Raw genomic sequence first — 5,573 nt, forward strand, 5'->3', positions numbered from 1 at the left:
CTTTCCGAAGGGCAGAAAGAAACTGCGGGCACTCGGCGGGAGCATGTGATCGAAATGCCGACGATAACCTCGGTAGGCGGCGGGTGCCGGTAGTCGAATCGCCAGTCCTGCCGCCAACAGCCTGGTGTCATGCCGATAACGCTTACGCGACGTCCATCGTCGATTCCAGTCAAGCTCACCAGTCCCCTATATATAGAAGGAAACTACATTTAATGCCATCACTACTCAAAAGTACGGCTTTTCTATATGCGGTAAAGGCGAGAGCTTATGCGGGAGAGTTCCGCGTGGCTACCCTAAGTACCGTCGAACTCGTCGTAGCGTGTTCCACCGCCTATCTGACCGAAGGGCAAAAGAAACTGGGGAACTCGGCGGGAGCAGGTAATCGAAATGCCGACGATAACCTCGGTAGGCGGCGGGTGCCGGTAGTCGAATCGACAGTCCTGCCGCCAACAGCCTGCTGACATGCCGATAACGCTTACGCTACGTCCATCGTCGATTCCAGTCAAGCTCACCAGTCCCCTATATATATAGAAGGAAACTACATTTAATGCCATCACTACTCAAAAGTACGGCTTTTCTATGTGCGGTAAAGGCGAAAGCTTATGCGGGAGAGTTCCGCGTGGCTACCCTCTGTTCGGTGACATGCCGATAACGCTTACGCTACGTCCATCGTCGATGACAGTCAAGCCTCACCAGTCCCCTATATATATAGAAGGAAACTACATTTAATGCCATCACTACTCAATAGTACGGCCTTTCTATGTGCGGTAAAGGCGAGAGCTTATGCGGGAGAGTTCCGCGTGGCTACCCTAAGTACCGTCGAACTCGTCGTAGCGTGTTCCACCGGGTATCTGTCCGAAGGGCACAAAGAAACTGCGGGCACTCGGCGGGAGCAGGTGATCGAAATACCGGCGATATCCTCTAGGGACGACGAATCGAAGGAACCGCCGCCAACCTTTGGGCACTTTTCGCAACGGCTGAGCCTAGACGTACGTCCCGTTGGAGAAAGCTGCTGTTTGACCACGCACGCGCGAAACAGCCCGAGAAAATGGATTCCCCCGTCGGTAGGCGGCGGGCGCGGGTGTTTAAATTTCCCAATCGCTGGTACATGCTCTGAGACTCTGTTCGACTTGTACCGAGGCCAATGCGTGTACTCGGCGGGAGCAGGTGATCGAAATGCCGTCCACATCCTCTAGGGACGACGAATCGAAGGACCCGCCGCCAACCTTTCGGGCACTTTTTGCAACGGCTGCGTCTAGACGTCCGACCCGTTGGAGCAAGCTGCTGTTCGACCACGCACGCGCGATAGAGGCCGAGAAAATGGGTTCCCCCGTCGGTAGGCGGCGGGTGCGGGTGTTTAAATTTCCCGCTCGCTGGCACATGCTCTGAGACTCTGTTCGACTTGTACCGAGGCCAATGCGTGTACTCGGCGGGAGCAGGTGTTCGAAATGCCGACCGTATCCTCTAGGGACGACGAATCGAAGGTCCCGCCGCCAACCTTTCGGGCACTTTTCGCAACGGCTGCGTCTAGACGTCCGACCCGTTGGAGCAAGCGGCTGTTAGACCACGCACGCGCGAAACAGACCGAGAAAATCGGTTCCCCCGTCGGTAGGCGGCGGGCGCGGGTGTTTAAATTTCCCAATCGCTGGCACATGCTCTGAGACTCTGTTCGACTTGTACCGAGGCCAATGCGTGTACTCGGCGGGAGCAGGTGTTCGAAATGCCGACCGTATCCTCTAGGGACGACGAATCGAAGGTCCCGCCGCCAACCTTTCGGGCACTTTTCGCAACGGCTGCGTCTAGACGTCCGACCCGTTGGAGCAAGCGGCTGTTAGACCACGCACGCGCGAAACATACCGAGAAAATCGGTTCCCCCGTCGGTAGGCGGCGGGCGCGGGTGTTTAAATTTCCCAATCGCTGGCACATGCTCTGAGACTCTGTTCGACTTGTACCGAGGCCAATGCGTGTACTCGGCGGGAGCAGGTGTTCGAAATGCCGACCGTATCCTCTAGGGACGACGAATCGAAGGACCCGCCGCCAACCTTTCGGGCACTTTTCGCAACGGCTGCGTCTAGACGTCCGACCCGTTGGAGCAAGCTGCTGTTGGACCACGCACGCGCGAAACAGACCGAGAAAATCGGTTCCCCCGTCGGTAGGCGGCGGGCGCGGGTGTTTAAATTTCCCAATCGCTGTCACATGCTCTGAGACTCTGTTCGACTTGTACCGAGGCCAATGCGTGTACTCGGCGGGAGCAGGTGTTCGAAATGCCGACCGTATCCTCTAGGGACGACGAATCGAAGGACCCGCCGCCAACCTTTCGGGCACTTTTCGCAACGGCTGCGTCTAGACGTCCGACCCGTTGGAGCAAGCTGCTGTTGGACCACGCACGCGCGAAACAGACCGAGAAAATCGGTTCCCCCGTCGGTAGGCGGCGGGCGCGGGTGTTTAAATTTCCCAATCGCTGGCACATGCTCTGAGACTCTGTTCGACTTGTACCGAGGCCAATGCGTGTACTCGGCGGGAGCAGGTGATCGAAATGCCGTCCACATCCTCTAGGGACGACGAATCGAAGGACCCGCCGCCAACCTTTCGGGCACTTTTGCAACGGCTGCGTCTAGACGTCCGACCCGTTGGAGCAAGCTGCTGTTCGACCACGCACGCGCGAAAGAGGCCGAGAAAATGGGTTCCCCCGTCGGTAGGCGGCGGGTGCGGGTGTTTAAATTTCCCGCTCGCTGGCACATGCTCTGAGACTCTGTTCGACTTGTACCGAGGCCAATGCGTGTACTCGGCGGGAGCAGGTGTTCGAAATGCCGACCGTATCCCTAGGGACGACGAATCGAAGGTCCCGCCGCCAACCTTTCGGGCACTTTTCGCAACGGCTGCGTCTAGACGTCCGACCCGTTGGAGCAAGCGGCTGTTAGAACACGCACGCGCGAAACAGACCGAGAAAATCGGTTCCCCCGTCGGTAGGCGGCGGGCGCGGGTGTTTAAATTTCCCAATCGCTGGCACATGCTCTGAGACTCTGTTCGACTTGTACCGAGGCCAATGCGTGTACTCGGCGGGAGCAGGTGTTCGAAATGCCGACCGTATCCTCTAGGGACGAAGAATCGAAGGTCCCGCCGCCAACCTTTCGGGCACTTTTCGCAACGGCTGCGTCTAGACGTCCGACCCGTTGGAGCAAGCTGCTGTTGGACCACGCACGCGCGAAACAGATCGAGAAAATCGGTTCCCCCGTCGGTAGGCGGCGGGCGCGGGTGTTTAAATTTCCCAATCGCTGGCACATGCTCTGAGACTCTGTTCGACTTGTACCGAGGCCAATGCGTGTACTCGGCGGGAGCAGGTGTTCGAAATGCCGACCGTATCCTCTAGGGACGACGAATCGAAGGTCCCGCCGCCAACCTTTCGTGCACTTTTCGCAACGGCTGCGCCTAGACGTACGACCCGTGTCATGGGTTTCATTTATAAAGCAAAACTGTGAAGAAACAGGACACGAACATTAAAATATAAGTATCGTTTGTATGGATAACACTGATCTGGAATTAGCACTTAAAGAAACCATCCACATTAAACAACTTTAATCTACACCGAATATCATGTAGTCTTCATTCAAATAGCACATTTTAAAATATTTACAGCATGTTTTATTGTCAGTAATTTACTTTCCGTGTATTTTAGTTTCACATTATCGTAATTTCAGCAATATATTTTATTTAGTTAGTTAGAAATTACGTCTTTCTATTTTGCTCTGTATACTGAAGATGGAATATGTAAAATATTGAAAACTTTACCTCTGTCCCCTTCTATTGTATCAAAGTATTTCTTCATCTTCAATACAATTATACAATTAATCGTCAAACATCATTTTCGTTCGATACAATGATTGCTAATATATTGATATGACCATATGTAAACGAACTGTTGTCTGTATGCTGTGACTCTGAAAATTAAAGTTAAAAGGAAAATCTTGAAATGTGCTTCCTTTCAGAATGCAAACTTCGATACATCATTCCAAAGTTTCTCCATTTTAGTGAGCAAAACTTTGAAAAATTCATTATCTTATCATATTTGTCTGAAGAGAGTATCGGTTTGTTTGAATTTGGCTCTATACTGCACGAGGGCTATCTGCTATAGCCGTCGATAATTTAGCAGTGAAAGAAAAGAGGATAGGTACCAAGTGATCACCACTCACCAACCACTGTTTCACAGAGGAACTGTGGGATTGCTTGTAACAATGAACCGCCCAGTCACGTATCATAAAGGGTGAGCATGTTTCGTAGAACAAAAGTTGGGTCAAGAATTTCGAACAAAACATCAACAGAACATAATTTTACTGGAAAAGTTCAAAGTGTACTGTACTAACCATAGAATCGTGGAAACCAGAGTTGATTACACCGACGTACTAAACAAGTGGAACGAAGACAAATTGTTCAGTGTGAACATGTCCAAAATTTCAGGCTAAGTTGACTGACTTACAGCATTCAATTCTAGTTTCATCCTTGTGACCACATTGTTAACTAATATAATTATAACATAAATACTCAGTCTAAATTAGTCCTACCTAAAATTGTTATTTTAACTAAACTGACTAGTTGACCAAAATATTGCTTATTCTTGTAAACTCTACTGCATTATCATTGCCCTTTAATTGTGTGTCACCCAACATTAGAAAATGTTCCAGACATATAAATATAAATGTGGTAAACATTTTAGCATTGATTATACAACACCAGGTGATCCATCAGAGTCTATTAAGTTGTTCTTAGCAATGATGATACGACACCAGGTGATCCATCACAGTATAATAAGTTGCTCTTAGTAATGATACGACACCGCGTGGGTAAGGAGCCCCCAACGTTGCTAGTGCGAGAGGGTGTCGGTCTGCTTACCGACAATCGTGCTCGTTATCTCCGTGTCAAGAGATCGCCGCCAACGTTTTGCACAGAGACTAAAATCGACAAAGTCCGACACCGTTTGGGTACGGAGCCCCCCAACGCTGGTAGTGCGAGAGAGTGTCGGTCTGCCTGCCGACATTCGTGCTCGTTATGTCGGCGTCGAGAGATCGCCTGGGTACGGGGAGCCCGCCAACGTACGGGGAGCCCGCCAACGTAATGCACAGAGACTAAAATCGACAATGTCCGACACCGTTTGGGTACGGAGCCCCCCAACGCTGGTAGTGCGAGAGAGTGTCGGTCCGCCTGCCGACATTCGTGCTCGTTATGTCGGCGTCGAGAGATCGCCCGGGTACGGGGAGCCCGCCAACGTAATGCACAGAGACTAAAATCGACAATGTCCGACACCGTTTGGGTACGGAGCCCCCCAACGCTGGTAGTGCGAGAGAGTGTCGGTCCGCCTGCCGACATTCGTGCTCGTTATGTCGGCGTCGAGAGATCGCCTGGGTACGGGGAGCCCGCCAACGTAATGCACAGAGACTAAAATCGACAATGTCCGACACCGTTTGGGTACGGAGCCCCCAACGCTGGTAGTGCGAGAGAGTGTCGGTCCGCCTGCCGACATTCGTGCTCGTTATGTCGGCGTCGAGAGATCGCCTGGGTACGGGGAGCCCGCCAACGTA

The sequence above is a fragment of the Tachypleus tridentatus genome, unplaced genomic scaffold, assembly GCF_004210375.1.
Source record: "Tachypleus tridentatus isolate NWPU-2018 unplaced genomic scaffold, ASM421037v1 Hic_cluster_2, whole genome shotgun sequence".
Lineage (NCBI taxonomy): Eukaryota > Metazoa > Arthropoda > Merostomata > Xiphosura > Limulidae > Tachypleus > Tachypleus tridentatus.